Raw genomic sequence first — 21311 nt, 5'->3', positions numbered from 1 at the left:
AATTTGATCAAATTAATTATTTTCTTATTTTATTAAATTATTCAACTTAATTACCTCCAATTATATTCAATCATACTAATGTATAATATATATATATAAATAAATGTATTTATATTTAATTATATTAATGTATAATATGTATATATAAATATTATCATTTTGACGTTACTTTTAAAAAAAGAGAAATTGAAAAAAAAAATTTTTTTCACAATTATTAAATTCATTGAATATAAATATAATTATTAAAAAAATCCTATATATTTTTTAATTATCTGCTCACATATTAATTAAAATAAAAATATTATTCATTAAGCAAATGCCATTCAATTGAGTTCATGAATTGTAATTTGAAACATTTATACAATGGATTAAAACTTATCATCAGGTTCAAAGAAAACGTACAGACAAATAAATGATTATTTATTTAATTTTATATTTTCAATTTTTGAAAATTGATTATTCTTCAATTTAAGAAAAATAATTTATTTGAATTAATTATTTTCTTATTTCATTAAATTATTGAACTTTATTACCTTCATTTATATTCAGTCATATTAATGTATGATATATATATAAACAAATGTATTTATATTTAATTATAGTCATGTATAATGTATTAATGTATATGTATATATATTAGGCTGATTCCAAAAAAACGGCTAATTTTTTTTTTCAAAATCCTCACATAAAAACTTCCGAGAAAGTGTGAAAAGACGCCTGTAAAAGGCAGAGCCCTCAATATTATTATTAAGAGGTCGCGCATCGGGAATTTCTATTTTCCGTTTAAATAACACAGGAATAAATTTTTTAAAATTTTGCAATTTCGTATTTTTGCAACGGCTTATTGAATTAGCGGACCAAAGCAGGTTCTTGTAGGAAATTTGACTCTCTACAAAAAAAAGTCCTTACATAGTTTTCGATAGTCACACTCCTTCAAAAGTTATTCGAGGTCAAAGTTGAACTTACAAACAAATTCAATGTTTTTTTTTTTCGATGATACTATGAATCTTTTCTCATTATTTTGTTATAAAGAGGATAGATTTCGGCACAATTACGTTTTTAAATAGTCAAGTGCATCCAGTTATGGATTCTCCATGATAACATGTTTATTATTTAACATCGCGTTTTTGTAAGGTAACTTTATATTGACTCGATGGGAAAATTAATGATTGAAAAAGCCCAATTATAGTAAGATATATTTATTAAATATATTTTTATAACATAATAATGAGAAAAGATTCATAGTATCATCGAAAAAAAAAAACATTGAATTTTTTTGTAAGTTCAATTTTGACCTCGAATAACTTTTGAAGGAGTGTGACTATCGAAAACTTTGTAAGGACTTTTTTTGTAGAGCGTCAAATTTCCTACAAAAATATGCTTTGGTCCGCTAATTCAATGAGCCGTTGCACAAATACGAAATTGCAAAATTTAAAAAAATTTATTCCTGTGTTATTTAAACGGGAAATAGAAATTCCCGATGCGCGACCACTTAACAATAATATTAAGGGCTCTGCTTTTGACAGGCGTCTTTTCACACCTTCTCGGAAGTTTTTATGTGAGGATTTAAAAAAAAAAATTAGCCGTTTTTTTTGAATCAGCCTAATATATTTATATACGTATAGATATATATGTCAAGGATAATGAAATGAATAACGAGGAGGATTATCACCGCTTTCTTCTATTCGGTCTCCAGAGAAACTACGGCAAAGATCAATAACAGAATAAACATTGAGCATTTTGGATCTTGTTATAAACGTTGAATTTTAAAAAGCTTTGTTCAATAAGTTAAGTTCCGTTTTTATCTTGTAAAAGAATAAAAAGGTGGTTTATCATGCGTCCCACACGCAAAATACAAAGTTCGCGAGTGTTATCTGGCCATTCTTCGACATCAGAAGTGGGATACCGAAGGGACGCGGAACCATCCATTTCAGAATTACCGTCCGAGACTCCTCAACGCAATTCTGATACTTCGGAAGATCGTTGGCAAATTTTGTTTGAGAATCAAAATAAAAAATATGATAGAGTTAATTCGAAAAATGCAAAGTCCAACTGCTGATTCTTATCATGAAGTTACTTTTCCGCTATTCAATCCGGATGAGCAAAATATCGATGCACAAGCTTGGTGCTCGATAGCTAGCTTGTGTATGCAAGAACAGGAACTTCAAGGGAGCAAGTTAGTAAATGCGTTGAGTAAAGCTATGAAAGGATAAGCTGCATCTTGGTTTCCTCAAATCAGCTTTAACGGAATGACTTGGGAACAATTTAAAAACATTTTTCTCGCGCGATATGAAATTATTGAAACTCCCGCGGCGACGTTACTTTCGTTATATTCGGGACAGCCAAATGGAGATGAAAATATCGCTGCATATTCAAGTCGAGTTTTAAGTGTTCTTATTCCACGACTACAACTGATGAATTCCGAAGAAATTGCTGTTTCGATTGTTCTTTCTCACGTGGCTCAGTTGGATCCACGTTTAAAACGTTTGGCTCTTACTACGGAAATAAGTTCTCGAACGAAGTTACAACAAGAACTTATGGCCGTTGATTACCGAAAAAGAGCTTTTCCTTTTTCTCAAGCCAGAGAGGGCTCATCGTTCGATTCCAAACGACTGAGAACTTATGTATCTTCATTAAAATGCTTTTACTGTGGAAAATTTGGACACAAAATATCGGAATGTCGAAGTCGTTCATTGAGCACTATCCCGGACAACTTTGGAAATCTTTCAAAGAAAATACCCTCCACCGCTGTGAAATCTTTTGTGACGTGCTTCAAATGTGGAGAAGTTGGACATGTTTCTACAAGCTGCAAGAAGTCTTCTGGATCTGGACAAAATACCCTTGCTCAAGGTCAAATGCAGCGTCGTGTTAATTCGTGTTCTATTCAACCGACTTTTGGCGAGTTACTACATTCCGGTGAGAAGTTTTCATTTTGTTTTGATTCCGGTGCTGAATGCTCTCTGATTAAAGAAAGCATTGCTAAAAAATTTCCAGGAAAACGTCAGAACTTTGTAGTCATTCTTATCGGTCCTTACAGTATTCAAAGTGTCATTCAAATCTTGGCACAAGTGACTATAAATGATCATTGCCTGGAAATTTTATTTCATGTGATTCATGATAATTTTCTTAGTACTGAATTTCTTGTTGGAAGAGAAATATTATCTCTTGGTTACTGAATAGAAATGACAGTTGACAGTTTAGTTCTAAAAAGAATTCCGAGGGTTAAAGTTTGTGAAGTAGATTATCATTCATTTAATTTTGACGAAATAAAAACAGACGTTTCTGAACTTGACAAACGTCTCTTGGTTGATGTTTTAAACAAATTTCGTTCAACTTTCGTCATAGGAACACCTAAATCTAGAGTAACGACCGGACAACTTGAAATTCGTTTGCTAGATCCTAACCGAACCGTGCAAAGACGACCTTATCGTCTTTCGACTGTTGAACGTCAAATAGTGCGAGATAAAATCAAGGAATTACAAGAGGGGAATGTCATCAGACCCAGTTGTTCTCCTTTTGCTAGTCCCATTATTTTAGTTAAAAAAAAAGACGGTTCTGATCGAATGTGTGTTGATTATCGGGAGCTTAACAATAATACGGTGGCTGATAAATATCCGTTACCGCTTATTGCTGATCAGATAGATAGACTAGGAGGTGCTCATTATTTTACATCTCTTGATATGGCTAGCGGTTTTCACCAAATTCCTATTTACCCAGATTCTATTGAACGGACTGCTTTTGTTACTCCTGACGGGCAGTACGAATATTTAGCAATGCCTTTTGGTTTGAAAAATGCACTTTCTGTTTTTCAGCGAGCAATTAACAAAGCTCTGGGAGATCTAGTGAATACGTCTATTATTTGTTATATGGATGATATTCTCATCCCATCAGAAACAATTATTGAGGGTATTCGAAAATTAGAAGTTGTTTTAGAGGCCTTGACTAAAGCTGGATTTTCAGTCAATCTAAAGAAATGTTCATTTTTGAAAACGAAAATAGAATTTCTTGGTTATCAAGTTTCGGTAGGAGAAATTCGACCAAATCCTCGCAAAGTTATCGCGTTGACTGCACTCCCACCTCCTCAAACTGTTACTCAACTTAGACAATTTATTGGACTTGCCTCGTATTTTCGGCAATTCATAAAAGGGTTTCCTAAACTTGTTTGTCCTTTGTATAAACTTACCAATGGAAAGGGTAGGATTGATTGGAAACCTGAATTTGAGGAAATTCGAACAAAAATTGTTTCTCACCTGACGAGTTCTCCTCTTTTAATGATTTTTGATCCAAATTTTACTATAGAATTACATACAGATACTAGCTCAGTTGGTTACGGTGCAATTTTCATCCAAAAAGTTGGTGGAAAGGCCCATGTTGTAGCTTATTTTAGCAAAAGAACTATAGAAATAGAGTCGCGATATCATTCGTATGAATTGGAAACACTTGCTGTTGTGAATGCTATTAGGCATTTTCGGCATTATTTACATGGTAGAAAATTTACAGTAGTGACAGATTATGAGGGGGAGCCACTGTAGCGCTGCTTGAGTAACCTCGTGTTTATTTATGTTGTGAATAAAATAAAAAGTTTTAAAAACAACTAAAAATCCTACCAGTGCCGAACTGCTTTTTATTGAATTGTAACGCAGCAAAAAGTGTTTTAAACACAAAAGTACAAAAGTTCGCGTCAAATCAACTAGAATTTTAAATAAAGCCCGAGATGCCAACTCTTTAAGGTTAGGTTTCTGATCAGGGCGTATAAACAGACTCTAATATAAACTATCTGCTTTTAAATCTTAACCTGCAAATTAGTGTGATCGAGATTCAGGCTCTTAAACTAATCCAGATAAATAAATGCCAGTCCCGGGTTGGTCCTCGTGCGGCCAGGCGGTAGTCCTTAACCCACAAATATGGTAAACAACAGCCCGAAACCAGACGGTGTTGTTCACAATCCCACCAACTCACCTACCAGCTCCAAGAAACCCGGGGCTCCAATCAAAGCATTCACTTTTACTCGAGAAAAAGCCGCCTCACTTGGTGACATTGAAGATTATCTTAACAGGAAAAGGACCATTGATGATAGAGACCCCGACGACTCACCATCCGATTCAGAAGAAACAACACAAGCTGCCAAAAAGATGTTTAACCAAGCTTCCAACTCCGCTTCTCTTGTGTCAAATCCTGACGCGATGATGTCCGATTTGAGCAACACTGGTGTAGCTCACCCCATCTCAGCCCTTCTAGGGAGGTTAACAGACCAAATTGCGCAGATGCAGTCACAGGCTAACAACAATACTGAAGCTCTCAAAGAGCAGATCAAGAACAGTCAGCGCGAAAATCAAAATGCTATCCAAGCCATCAGAGACGACTTCCTGAAGAGCGAAAAAACATTGTTGGGACGGATTGATAACATCTCAAAAAGGCAAGACAAACTCGAGAAGGAGCTTGAAGCACTCAAGTCCGGGAACATCTCGCTGTCCACCACAAATCCTTCCTCAGAAGCTGAAGTCAATAAGGCCAGACTCCATAAGCTGGAGGACTTGGTTAGCCAACAAGAAAAAGCTGCAAAGCGGCTCAATATTATAGCCGAGAATCACAACTGGCGTGAACCTAACCTCATACACCAGATAAATGAATTCATGGAGGAAAAATTCAGCTCATCTAATGCAGTTATTGATGTTATACCAATGCGTCAAGACAGAAAAGTCCTAAAATGTGACGTCCCCGGAAGAACGTCTACCCTATACATATATTTTTCCTATTACCATACTAAAACTGTTGCTCTCTTACCTCGAGTATGCTACTATAGAATAAGATATACTTGTAATATACCTAAACTTTAGGAGTACATGATAATATACCATAAGCGAGGAGCAAGGCAACATGGCGTACCCGGCAGGAAGCACCAGGCAACAAGCCGTATTCACAGTCGTGCTAAGAGGCCGCCATCTTGACTCGCCCGATCGTCATATACTACACTATTAGAAATACACGCGCATCGCGCTATTAAGAATGTATAAACAATAAAATAAATAAGATATAATAAATGATCGCAGGAACTTACCCGCGAATATTATATAATGTATATTATACAAAGAGGTACACGTCATCGATGCACAAAAGGGAAACCTTATCCCTACACTCACGGTATGCCTTCAGCAGGCCTACGTGACATTTTGCACGATCAGCACTCGACCACGTGCACTTCTTAGAAATACCTATTTTCCTAGAATAAATAAACAACTGTAACCAGAGCGGCCAGCGGGTCTCGAATCACTTAAACAAAGGTTCATAGGCGAACCCAAGCATAAACACCCGCTGAGCGTTCACCGTAATAAAGATAAGATCTTGCATAGTTAAGATTGCACTAGACTAAACCTTCTTGAAACTCCGATACAATAAACAGACGGAAGCAATAAATCCGTCAAGCACCGAACACTTAAGGCAGAAAACATCGACGTGGCGATCCGATACCCGAGGAGAAACTGAGCCGAACAATTCCAGCCCAGGCCGACGGACCGACGCCAACGCAGAACAAAGGCCAAGGGTCGAGTGGGAAAAACCTGTTTACTCGACCGTCATAAAAGAGAGCGAAGCCAGACCAGCATTTAGCCAGGGACCGGTTTACAACAGGGCAATAAAACAAGACAACCCTCGCAGCATGACGTCAGGCTCACCACGTGCAAGCAGGCAGGCAGCGACAAGTCGGCGCCGGACCCCGAACACGTGCACGCAGGCAGGCAGCAACAGGTCGGACCTAACGGGACTCCGCCAACAAAGGGCCGCATTCCAAAGCCCTGACGTCACGCGCGCCTACGTGACGCCGAGCGCGTTGAGGCAGGCCAGCGGCGCGCGCACCACCGCCCCGCGCATGCGCACCAGGACACTGGAGAGCTGAGACGGTCGACGCTTCGCACCCCAGACATGTCTTCTCATCCGCGCTTCAAGCAGACCAGTCGAGTTCTTATAAATCTCTACGAGTTACACAGTTAGCTTGCACGTCTAGAACTTAGACACATTCGCTATAGCTTAAGCGCTCTGTTTAAACGTAAATTCTTAACATACGCGATTAGAATATTAAACATTGTACCTTTTTCGAATTCATTGTAACAATATACCAAACACAAAGATTTATTTCATCGAGTTCTCATTTCTTGAACCTAAAACTAGAGTCAGTGATATTCCAAGGTAATTCCCTTTACCCACATTTAACTCTGGTTGTTAGCGGAGACGCTGACTTAATTAAGCTTGAAAAACTAGCTTTTCCAAGTTAATTAATTCCTATACCCCTTTTCTCCATTCGGTAGATGTCAAAGTCGAGTAAGCGCCAAAGCCGTAAGAGTAGACATCGCGCAGGCCGTCGACTTCGAGCCAAAAAGCAAGCGGCATTAGCTAAAATCAACCGCATTCGAAATCCATCAGAGATCCTTCCGATCTTTACGCGATCCAGCAGCAACGAAGAATCGGGCACCTTCTCTTCGAGCACCTCCGAGCAACCTAGGGTTCTCATCTCACGGGGTAGAACGGCAAGTAATTCAGACAATTACGCGAGTCAGCGAGGGACTATTATACGAGCAGGTAGACACCAGGAGGAAGCTGTTCCCGGTACCGTGCGTATACGACTGGGTGGAAGAACCGGAAGTCATCGATTTGGATTCCGAGCCAGAAGTCATCTTCCTTGATTAAGGTAAGACGCTCATTACGTTACCCCTTTATTCACACCTTTTGACGAATCTAATCCATAGCGGGGGCCCGGGTCCCTCAAATAAAACAGGGCTCCGTTATTGCAGTGTCGCTCCGCGTACGTCGGCATTAAGAATTGTTTTTTTTGTTGATTAGTGCGTCTGGGACGTCACAGTAATAAAATTTATGGTGGCAGCGGTGGGATTCGTTTAAAATTGATTTTGTAAAGCCGAATTCAAGCAAATAATCGGTAGAGTTATTAAAGACGAGATCCGCGAAAGTAGCAAAGACAATAAAAATTAGCAAGGACAGTATCAAGGAGGGATACGTACCCCTTCTCGATAGCTGCGAAGGAGTTTATATAGGAAATGCTATCGTTAGGGATAACGGAGGCAGGGCAACCATCCGCGCGGTAAATACAACAGAAGAGGACAAATTCATACCAGTCCCCACCGTAGAATTACTAGATACGAGCGAAGCCATACCATTAGGAAAAACCGAACGTGTTACGATAAATAAATGTTCAATAGCAGACGTCACTAACTCCGACGAGAACCTAACCAGACGCTCCGAAACTATCACGAAATTGCTAAGGTTAGATCATCTTAATGTTGAGGAAAAGGAAAGTGTAGCCAGAATAGTTCAGGAGAATGCAGATGTCTTTCATCTGCCGGACGATAAACTCAGATGCACAAGCGTCGCGAAGCATAGAATAACTACAACAGACGATTTGCCGGTGCACACGAAGCAATATAGATTCCCGCCAGTCCACAAGGACGAAATAACTAGGCAAGTGACCGAGATGGAAGAAAATGGCGTCATTAAACCATCCGTGTCACCCTACAGTTCACCGTTATGGATCGTGCCAAAAAAGGCCGATTCAAAGGGAAATAAAAGATGGCGAATCGTGATAGATTATCGTAAACTAAACGAAAAAACGATAGGTGACGCTTATCCATTACCTAATATAACAGAAATCCTTGACCAGCTAGGGAATGCCCGTTATTTCTCGGTATTCGACTTAGCGTCGGGCTTTCACCAAATACAAATGGACGAGAGGGACGCTCCTAAAACCGCCTTCTCGACACCGCACGGGCATTACGAATTCACGCGTATGCCATTCGGGCTAAAGAATGCGCCAGCTACTTTCCAGAGACTAATGGACCAAGTGTTGTTAGGATCACAGGGTATAGAGCTGTTCGTATACCTGGATGACATAGTAATATACGCGTCTACATTGGAGGAACATGAGCGCAAGGTCACTCGTTTAATGAGCAAATTACGAAAAGCGAATTTAGCCTTACAACCAGACAAGTGTGAGTTCCTCAGGCACGAAGTAACCTATTTAGGTCACGTGATCAGCGATTCAGGTGTAGAACCGGACCCCAAGAAAATAGAGTCCGTGAAAAAATTTCCAATTCCCAAAAACGCGAAAAACATCAAGCAGTTTTTAGGGCTAGCTGGATATTACAGGCGGTTCATACCGGGTTTCTCAAAAATCGCGAAACCACTTACAAACCTTCTGAAAAAAGGGGAAAGCTTCGAGTGGAAGGAACAACACCAGTCAGCTTTCGAGTTTTTACGCGACAGATTATGCGAGAAACCAATCCTACAGTACCCAGATTTTGAACGACCCTTCCTGGTCACGACCGACGCGTCCGGTTACGCAATCGGGGGTGTCCTCAGTCAGGGGGAGATAGGAAAGGATCTACCGATATCGTACGTATCACGAGTTTTAACATCAGCCGAAAAAAATTACTCCACATTTGAAAAAGAACTTCTAGCGGTAGTCTGGTGCGTGAATTACTTTAGACCGTACCTCTACGGCAGAGAATTTACGGTGATCTCGGATCAAAAGGCCTTGTCGTGGTTCCATAAAAATAAGAGCCCATGTGCACGACTCATTAGGTGGAAGACCCTCCTAGCCGAGTTTGAATGCACGATAAAATATAAGGAAGGGCGTGCTAACACGAACGCCGACGCTCTTTCCCGAAACCCGGTCGACGACTCGGACCCAGCTCCGCTGGACCCCGAAATCGCGACTATACAGACATTAGAATTAGATACAACAGACGAGATCGACACCACAAACGAGGACATCTTCGAGCTACCCCCAGTCACAACTGAAGTGACGGGAGACCTATTCACTGTGGACGAAAACTTCTCTCTGGTGCATTGCGTGGCCGAGGACCTGCACATGGGAGCCGGCATCGCAGTGCATTTCCGGGAAAAGTTTGGTAGACTAGACGAACTGAAAGACCAAAACTCCAAAGTAGGCGAGGTGGCTCAGCTTCAGGTGGGCAGGCGATACGTCTATTACCTAATAACAAAAAAACGCAGCAATGATAAACCAACACTGAAAAATTTAGAGAAAGCCCTGATTCAACTCAGGCGCACTTGTAAGAGAAACGCGGACTATCGACTCGCGATGCCCAGGATAGGATGTGGACTAGACAAACTATCCTGGAAGACGGTAATTAAATTAATTAACAAGGTGTTCAAGCAACCTTTTAAAATATTTATATACACTTTGCCTACACCTAACGTTGAGGCCACCGAGCCTGCCTCTACAGACAATCGGGACAGTTCACCCTTAGGACAGTTCGGGAACGAACCGCCCCAATACCAGAGCACGGGGTTAGACCCCATCACCGAAACAATAGAGCAGGTAAACGAGAGGGACACCAGCAAAATCTCCCTTCCGGAGGCATCGACAAGTTTAGAACACAGGGACACGGCCCTTGACACAACAGGCCAGGACACCCCCGTAGGGAATCAGGCAAGTGAAGCTGATGAAGACTCGGATTTGGAATCCGAGCACGGTAACGAATGCGAATACATCGATAGTGACGTAAGCGACTCAGACGAAATAATAGAACCAGGCTCTCAACCCTACGAGTTCGCCGCGGACCCTGAATTAAAAATCACTAGAAGTAAAGAAAATCTGTCAATTCATAAAGGGAACGTGGTATGTTTCGTCTCTCAGCAAGGCGAACCGTTAGATCGCGGAGCACAGGATTTATTCAGCAAACTTAAGTTACACAAACCAGAAGATTTAACATTAGGAAGAGCTAGGCTAGTTCAGAAAGACAATAGGAGCATCATATATTTACCAATCAAGGAATCGGCAAAGAGGCAGCTAGATAGGGAAATATTCAAGGAAGCACTAGGATCTCTGCTAGACGTAATCATGGAAGTAGAACTAACAGAAATAGCACTAGCTAGAACAGCATTCCTAGATAATATCTCGTGGAAAGAAATCTTAAACAGGGTAAAAACCACACTCAGTGATTGTCCCTGTACGTTAACCATTTACGAAGATATAATCCAAACTCCGGCGGAGGAGCTTAGGGCCGGAATCATTCAGGAAAACCATGAATCTGCGATAGGGGGTCACAAGGGTGTCACTAAAACTTATCGTAGAATCAGACAAAATTACGCGTGGCCAAACATGAAACGCCAGGTGCAAGACTATATAGGCAGGTGTTGGCAGTGTGCCACGAGGAAGCTCACGCGAATAAAGCATAAACAACCGATGGTAATCACAGATACTCCCGACGCCGCCTTTGAAAAAATCTCTATGGACATCGTGGGCCCTCTGCCCATGACAAAACGAGGAAACGGATACATATTGACTATCCAAGATCTCCTCACTAAATACTCCTTAGCGATCCCTTTGAAAGAAACTGACTCGGTGGCAATCGCTGACGGCCTGGTAAAGAATTTCATTTGCATTTACGGCGCACCTCGTCATATCCTCACGGATCAGGGCGCCAATCTAACTAGCTCATTAATGAAAGCAATCACCAAGCGATTCAGAATAACACAAAACAGGACCACGGCTTTCCACCCGCAGTCAAATGGGTCGATCGAAAGGTCACATCACGTCCTCGTCGAATATCTGAAGCAGTTCGTCACAGATAAGAACGATTGGGACGAGTGGCTGGAGTTAGCGATGTTTTCATACAATACTAGTATCCACGAAAGCACTAGGTTTTCGCCTTACGAACTAGTGTTCGGCCGAGAGGCAAGAGTGCCCTCGAGCTACGCAGCGATAGAGGCCGTGACAGACAGGACGTACGAAGGTTACTTGTTAGACTTGTGTAAAAATCTCCATGAAATACAAACTCTCGCGGCCGAGAATCTAACTCAGGCGAAGCACAAATATAAGTATTATTACGATAATAAAATCAAACTGTTACAACTAAAACCCGGAGATCTGGTGTTCCTCCTAAAGGAGCCCAGAAAAAACAAGTTCGCTGACCATTACACTGGTCCGCACCAAGTCATAGAAATCCTTCCCAAAAACAATGTAAAAATCCTTGTCGAAAATAGAGCTAGGGTGGTCCACCTGGACAAACTAAAAAAGGCAAAGGCATAATCGCACCTATCCTTTATTATTCTGTCCACAGGAACCACTAGAAAGTTAAAAACACAATAAAATAATGAAGCTCCCGGCTAATGAGGAAGACGATCACCTAGAAGTAGTAGTCATAGAAAATCCGCAAACACGACCATATCCGGTCACAAATATTAAAATCGCAATGTATAAAGTTACGATAACGCTATATTTCAAAGCCAATGAAGCCTTCAGAGCACTACTTAGGGAGATGATTAAAATAACAGATTTGGGTGAAGGTGACTACCGAACGTATTATAAAAGGATCCGAAGCCAAAGAGGCATAGTAGACCAGGTATTAGATGTGTTTTTCGACCGCCCGGACGAAACACACATATCAGTCCTATTTCACCCAGATCTAAATGAAGCGTATACGTACGTAGGTAAAGGCATGGACGGCGAAGTGTCCAAGTACACCGTCTCAGGCCCAATTGTCGACTATGTAGGCAGTCAGATGTTTAAAGACGCCATTTAATTGTATACATCAGTAAACTTAAGGGTAGATGTCAGAATCTATAGGTGCTATAACATACGTTACAGGGACAATGCAAACCCCAGCCATGAGGTCCGTCCTCATACTCCTCACGGCCATTTATTGGTTGAAGGGGGCCCACGCATTAATCGGGTACGACTGTGGCGGAGCTGCCCTAAACGTTACCACAATAAACCTACTAGACATCGACCAATGCGACTTGGAACACGACAAGACGCAGAACGAACGAACATACATACAGTTGCTCCAACTCACGGAATATAAACAGGCGCAGGTCTTACAGTGCAAGGTGGAAATCGACAGAACAGTCTACCGATGCGGACAATTTTCACATAATTCGGTGACCGACGGAGGAAGAAAGGCTTACCTTCCCAGAATCTCACGGGAAGCATGCGAGACCCTACATCGCACAGGTACGCTAACCCTCGGGTCACAGACGCATCTAGTTGAGATCCCAACAAACGTAACGACGCTACGCGACGCCACCTTGGCCGGCAGCCTTACCTCTGACGGAACCTGCCAAGGACAGTACTACAACGACGGTTATGGACAGTGGGAAAGCGCTGTCGTTCAAGCGGTTATCAAGATTTCGGTATATTCATACACGGCGAATGTCAAAATCTCCAACAATCAGATTCTGTTGAAGAGTGGAACAACCTGCCCTTTTGGAGACGGGCAGTGCATCGACGATGAGGGTGGCCATACCTACTGGACAACAACGCCCCTCGACGAATGCAAATTCGACAAGTATGACGTACTATACACGGGATACGCAGACCGAACAAACGCGACGGACTCCCCAACTGTTTATTCACTACAGACGGGTGATACTACTTTTGCGCTAATGGAAAGGTCCAGAGCCACCATTTGCGGCTACAAAATCATTAACACAGAGCACCCCCGTCTATTCATCTTTGAGACCAATCCGACGGAAGTTTTCAAACAACGATCAAGATTGGCAGTATCAAACATCGACATCTTTTCGTACATCAATTCAAAATTCATTTATGTAGAAAAGCACATCAGGACGCAGACCACCAACCTATACAGGGACGTGATCGAACAGAAATGTAAATTAGAGCAGCAGGTGCTGAAAAACGCATTGAACCTCGCTGAATTATCACCGGACAGTTTTGCCTTTAACCTTATGAAGGGCCCCGGCTATTTCGCAACAATAGCTGGTGAAGTGATCTATATCATGAAATGCATCCCCGTAGAAGTGGAATTCCGCAAGACGGCAGAATGTTACAATGTTCTTCCTGTGAACCATCAAAACGAAAGCATGTTCCTCCGACCCAAGTCGAGGATCCTCGTGAAGACCGGAACCAGGAGGAGCTGCAACGAGGTTGTACCGCCGATGTTTAAGGTAGAGGAGACGTGGTACAAGTTCACGCCAAGGGCATCCGAGGCCAAGGTACCACAGAAACTTAAACCCTTGACAAACATGAATTGGAAATATAGTAACCCTGGACCCCTGGGATCAAGCGGAATTTACACTGAGGAGGAATTGCAAGAATTACGAGAACACATCATGTTTCCGGCAGAGAAACCCGCACTACTCGACACCATATCCAGAGGCGCCCGAGGCGAGACCATCGGGACGGGAACGATTAATATGTACAACCTGTTGGACGAAAAGACTCTAACACGGATAGCGGAATCAACGGCAAAAAGACTATTTACTGGATTCACCACCTTCGGGAGTGTTGTCGGAGGAATATGGGGGATCTGGGCCGTATGGGCACTGCTGAAATTCTTAATTGACACATGCATACACGGTTATACACTCCACACAGCATATGGATGCAGTTACCACCTAGTAGCCTCACTGTGGGACTCAGTGACGCATCTATTAATGCACTTACGAGGACAAAAGACCGATCAACCAACGACGACTGACGCCCAGGAGCAGACGGAACCACTAAATAAAATAATTTACCACATTCCGCCACAGTCAATCCACTTTCCAGAAAATCTGGACCTAAATTCTGACATAGAGTTAAAGAAGCTCGAGGAAAGAGCACAACAGAGAGCAAAAGATCTTAACTTGGTCTAATAACGCCGCTAAGATCTTTTACGGAAATAAAAACTTATTTCCTTCGAATAAAGAGGGGGGTGTGACGTCCCCGGAAGAACGTCTACCCTATACATATATTTTTCCTATTACCATACTAAAACTGTTGCTCTCTTACCTCGAGTATGCTACTATAGAATAAGATATACTTGTAATATACCTAAACTTTAGGAGTACATGATAATATACCATAAGCGAGGAGCAAGGCAACATGGCGTACCCGGCAGGAAGCACCAGGCAACAAGCCGTATTCACAGTCGTGCTAAGAGGCCGCCATCTTGACTCGCCCGATCGTCATATACTACACTATTAGAAATACACGCGCATCGCGCTATTAAGAATGTATAAACAATAAAATAAATAAGATATAATAAATGATCGCAGGAACTTACCCGCGAATATTATATAATGTATATTATACAAAGAGGTACACGTCATCGATGCACAAAAGGGAAACCTTATCCCTACACTCACGGTATGCCTTCAGCAGGCCTACGTGACATTTTGCACGATCAGCACTCGACCACGTGCACTTCTTAGAAATACTTATTTTCCTAGAATAAATAAACAACTGTAACCAGAGCGGCCAGCGGGTCTCGAATCACTTAAACAAAGGTTCATAGGCGAACCCAAGCATAAACACCCGCTGAGCGTTCACCGTAATAAAGATAAGATCTTGCATAGTTAAGATTGCACTAGACTAAACCTTCTTGAAACTCCGATACAATAAACAGACGGAAGCAATAAATCCGTCAAGCACCGAACACTTAAGGCAGAAAACATCGACGTGGCGATCCGATACCCGAGGAGAAACTGAGCCGAACAATTCCAGCCCAGGCCGACGGACCGACGCCAACGCAGAACAAAGGCCAAGGGTCGAGTGGGAAAAACCTGTTTACTCGACCGTCATAAAAGAGAGCGAAGCCAGACCAGCACTTAGCCAGGGACCGGTTTACAACAGGGCAATAAAACAAGACAACCCTCGCAGCATGACGTCAGGCTCACCACGTGCAAGCAGGCAGGCAGCGACAAGTCGGCGCCGGACCCCGAACACGTGCACGCAGGCAGGCAGCAACAGGTCGGACCTAACGGGACTCCGCCAACAAAGGGCCGCATTCCAAAGCCCTGACGTCACGCGCGCCTACGTGACGCCGAGCGCGTTGAGGCAGGCCAGCGGCGCGCGCACCACCGCCCCGCGCATGCGCACCAGGACACTGGAGAGCTGAGACGGTCGACGCTTCGCACCCCAGACATGTCTTCTCATCCGCGCTTCAAGCAGACCAGTCGAGTTCTTATAAATCTCTACGAGTTACACAGTTAGCTTGCACGTCTAGAACTTAGACACATTCGCTATAGCTTAAGCGCTCTGTTTAAACGTAAATTCTTAACATACGCGATTAGAATATTAAACATTGTACCTTTTTCGAATTCATTGTAACAATATACCAAACACAAAGATTTATTTCATCGAGTTCTCATTTCTTGAACCTAAAACTAGAGTCAGTGATATTCCAAGGTAATTCCCTTTACCCACATTTAACTCTGGTTGTTAGCGGAGACGCTGACTTAATTAAGCTTGAAAAACTAGCTTTTCCAAGTTAATTAATTCCTATACCCCTTTTCTCCATTCGGTAGATGTCAAAGTCGAGTAAGCGCCAAAGCCGTAAGAGTAGACATCGCGCAGGCCGTCGACTTCGAGCCAAAAAGCAAGCGGCATTAGCTAAAATCAACCGCATTCGAAATCCATCAGAGATCCTTCCGATCTTTACGCGATCCAGCAGCAACGAAGAATCGGGCACCTTCTCTTCGAGCACCTCCGAGCAACCTAGGGTTGACCAGCCGTTCTCATCTCACGGGGTAGAACGGCAAGTAATTCAGACAATTACGCGAGTCAGCGAGGGACTATTATACGAGCAGGTAGACACCAGGAGGAAGCTGTTCCCGGTACCGTGCGTATACGACTGGGTGGAAGAACCGGAAGTCATCGATTTGGATTCCGAGCCAGAAGTCATCTTCCTTGATTAAGGTAAGACGCTCATTACGTTACCCCTTTATTCACACCTTTTGACGAATCTAATCCATAGCGGGGGCCCGGGTCCCTCAAATAAAACAGGGCTCCGTTATTGCAGTGTCGCTCCGCGTACGTCGGCATTAAGAATTGTTTTTTTTGTTGATTAGTGCGTCTGGGACGTCACAAAAAATCAAACTCAGCAATGAAAAAGCCAAAGACACAGTAATGAATGCCAAGCGTACGGTTCTAAAGGGTTCGACCCTGTCACTAAACAATGAATACACTAATAGAGAACTTTACTGCCTAAAGAAGATTAAAGAAACCGCAGCCGACATGAGAAAACATGGCAAAAACCCGAAGATAAAAGGTACCAGGTTGGAAATGAATAATGAATTGTTCGTTTGGGACTTTTGGGAAGACCAGCTCAAATCGTCGATGAACCGCTCCCTAAACAGCCAAAACAGTTCCATTCCCACTCCTTCACCATCCACAGATACAAAAAACTGCTAATCTTATCGTGGAATGCAAGAGGCATGCAGAATTTGTTCGGACACACATTCTCTCCGCGTCCTGATATAATCTGTCTATGCGAGACCTGGGCAACAACAGCTTTCACTCTTCCAGCAAGCCTCCAAGATTACACACTTAATGTAGCTCCTGCCATTAAAGAAAAAAGCTTAGGACATGCCAGCGGCGGCATTGCTATTATTGCCAGAAAATCTCTAAACATCACCATACTGGATTCGTCAGACAGCTGGCTCATAGCAAAGGCCTCTTTCGGTCCTACCAGCATGATCATTGGGAGTATCTATTTTCGCCCTCAACGCGACATAGTATCTTCCTTGGAATTATTACAACTCGCGATTGATGAGATCACACAATCACATTAGCATCACGCCTGCTTCCTCACGGGCGACTTCAACGCACACGTTGGTCCTTTGGGCCAAATCTCCGAGGAGATCATTCTCGGAACCAACCTGACCGAGCAGAGAATCTCCAATGATCTGAGAACAGACACAAAGGGCCGCTTACTAACTAACTTTATGCTTGATAACTCTTTTATACTCCTGAATGAAAGGACGCCCAGCGACTCACCTGGCAAATTCACCTACTTTGGCAATGGACTCAGTACTATTGATTTTGTTTGGGCCAACATCCAAAGCCTGCCACTGATCAACGACATGGAGGTTTTACATGCCGAAAACCCCTCCGATCACTTTCCCCTACTTCTGACGATACTTAATCCCCACTGCACTGCCTCAGCCGAGCACGGCACAGCTACAAACAAAGTTGTCAAAACTACCTATCACTGGTTGCCGGCAAGTCGCTCGGACTTCAAACTTCAAATGCTACAATCAGCCAAAATTGCTGTGGATTTCAATAACACCCCGATAGACGCTCTTAACGAAAATTTATATAATGCCATCATCGAAAGTGCCCAACATGCAGGTATGTCTAAGAATTCATCCTCCAAGAGTTACTACAGAGAGTCACAGGAGTGGTTTGATGAGGAATGCAAATACAAAAAACACGAGCTAAAAAACCTATTCGCGCGATTCAAACAAGCAAGCTTCAAGGACCCAGAAAAGTCAGCTTACATTAGTGCCAAAAAGAATTTCAAAGCGTTGGTCAAAAGCAAAAAGCGCCAGTCGCACAAGAGAGCACTGGAAACCTTGGCAAACATCAACAACTCTGCCGACTTCTGGGCTACCATCAAGAAGCATAGAAAGAAGCATAATTCCAATGCTACTCATATAGACAAAGAAACCTGGAACTCTTTTTATGAACTGGTAACTCCGCCGAAGGAACCGGACGAAACACTATTCTACGGAGTGCTAGACCCATCACTGGACCTAGAATTTACTATCGAGGAATTAAATTCGGCATTAAAATACTCTAAATCAAACAAAGCAGCTGGTCCCGACAAAGTCAAAAGCGAGTTCTACAAATCGCTGCCATCTAACTGGAAATATTACACGCTCTGTCTATTTAATAAAATATTAGACACTGAAATTATACCTAGCAACTGGTTCTCTACTTCGATAACGATGCTCCATAAAAAAGGCGACCGTGGCGACCCCTCAAACTACAGAGGTATCGCACTCGTCAACCATATTACCAAGGTTTTCACATACATGCTAAACAAACGACTGGAAAAATGGGCACGTGACACTGGAGCCATCCCTGAGTCGCAAGCTGGCTTCCAAGCCAAAAAAGGCTGCACAGATAATTTGTTTAACTTACTCTCGGCAATAAACTTCCGATTGCGTCAACCTACGGCCAAACTCTACATTCTGTTTGTGGATTTCAGGAGAGCCTTTGACTCCGTCAATCATAAGCTCCTCTGGTTAAAGCTACACAAACTGGGTGTTAGTGCAAAACTGGTCAGACTGCTTCGCAAAATGTACAGCTCTGCAACCTTCAAAATTCAAAGCAACGGCAGAACAACAAAGAACTTTAACGTCGCAGAGGGTGTCCTGCAGGGCGAAATATTGAGCCCGCTATTGTTTATCCTATTTATAGCCGACCTCGAGGATTTCTTCAGAGACAACGGAAGCATCGGTATCAATATTGATGGTAAATGCGACATACTGTCTTTGCTATACGCGGATGATCTCGCGCTACTCGCTCATACCAATTCCGATCTCCAGAAGAAGCTAAATCTGCTCACGCAATACTGTCAATCAAACAAACTAGCAGTCAACGTTGGCAAAACCAAAATAATTTACTGGCGCTGCGCTGGTCGTCTACCAAGAGACCTGAACTTCCGCTTTGGTGATCAAAAAATCGAAATTACCGACAACTATGAGTATCTGGGTCTAACTGTCTTGGCCAGTGGATTCAGCCGCCCCACTGCAATCAATGCCATCAACAAAGCTCGTTCAGCTCTCAGCTCAGTCACCGGAATCATCTTCTCAACCAAAACCGACTCTGTGCCGTGCATTATGAAACTCTTTGACAGCATCGTTCAAGCTACTCTCCTATATGCCTCACCCATATGGGCACTATCGAACCTTGATCTCATAGAGAAGATTCAATGTGAGTTCTTCAAACGAGTTTTCGGCCTGCCAAAGACTACTGCCGGTGCTCTCTTAAGAGTGGAACTAGGATGACCTAGACTAGCGTACTTCGTACTGAAGGCAACCTGGGACTGAATCTGCAAGATTCTGGCAATGGATGATAAGCGGCTACCAAAGATCTGCCTTAAACGTATGAGCAGTCTCTCCCAGGCTGCACAATCCAAGGCTAAATTCAATTGGCTTTGTCAGCTTCTCGAGATCATCAAAAAATACTATCCAGATATAGTACCACGTCTCGAAAAACTGGAATACAGGGATACGTTCCTACGCAGATACCAGAATCAAACCTGGTGGGAAGATATGCGGCTGGCCAGTAATGCCCATTACCTACAAACACCTTACACAAATGATAATCCAAGAGGCTGCTGCAAATATCTCTCCAAAAGGATGAAGCTCAACGCCACCAGACTGTTTATGCAACTAAGACTTGCCAGCAAATTTTACTTTGCATTTAAAACCTCTGGATGCTGCTATGAACTGCACTACCACTCAAAATGCCCAATCTGCAATACCAAGGAAAATGACACCATCGAACACTTCATGACTGACTGCCCAGTCCTGGCTCATCTCCGTCAGCAGTACCTGATTAATTCTGGTTTTGCACCTCCTGCAATCCACGATGTTCTGAAAAATCCTGATATGCAAACTATAAAAGCTCTCAGCCTGTTCATACCTCAGGCTTGTCGTCTGAGAGCATTTATTTTAAACGAATAAATTGTCCCGTACTCTTTAGTATCACTTCGCATTCTGTCGATAACAAAAGTATATTTGTATTGCCGTTATCTTGATTGTAATAGTCTCGTTTATTACTTTATTATTTTATTTTGTTTTATTCTATTTTACTCTGTTTTTTAAGAATTATAATTGAATGTGTCAATTAATTGTATAAGTGCCCCCTGGGCTATGGATTATGTAATTGTCCTAGAAGCTCAATAAATTAAACTGAACTAAAACTTACAGATTGTTATTCTCTCAAGGCATCTCGTGCAAAACTTGACTTATCCCCAAGAGTTCATAGGTGGTGGGCATTTTTACAGTCATTCGACTTTGATATTGTTTATCGAGAAGGAAAAAATCTATCACATGCAGATTTCTTTTCTCGAAATCCTTTACCTGAGAATGACAAACTGAATGTTGGAACTGTTGAGCAAAAACGTATGAATTTTTCAAAAATTTCTCACGGTTGGTTACAAGCGGAGCAGCAGAAGGATGCCGAAATTCGTGATCTTATTTCTAAATTAGAAAACGATGAGCTTGACTCAAATGTTTCTAATACATACGAACTTAAATCTGGAATTTTGTTCAGAAAAATACAGCGAAATAATGACACTCGTATTTTACCAATAATCCCTAAAGCTTTTCAGTGGTCTATAATAAATCATGTTCATGAATCGATTATTCATTTGGGATGGCATAAAACTTTAGAGAAGGCTTACCAACATTATTGGTTTTCTAATATGTCCAAATATGTCCGAAAATTTGTCGAAAATTGCATTACTTACCGAATTTCCAAATCTACTTCTGGTAAAATTCAAGCTGAATTACATCCAATCCCAAAGAGTATTCCTTGGCGTACT

This window comes from Neodiprion fabricii, chromosome 2 (assembly GCF_021155785.1).
Source record: "Neodiprion fabricii isolate iyNeoFabr1 chromosome 2, iyNeoFabr1.1, whole genome shotgun sequence".
NCBI lineage: Eukaryota > Metazoa > Arthropoda > Insecta > Hymenoptera > Diprionidae > Neodiprion > Neodiprion fabricii.
Note: the sequence above shows the minus strand (reverse complement) of the source record.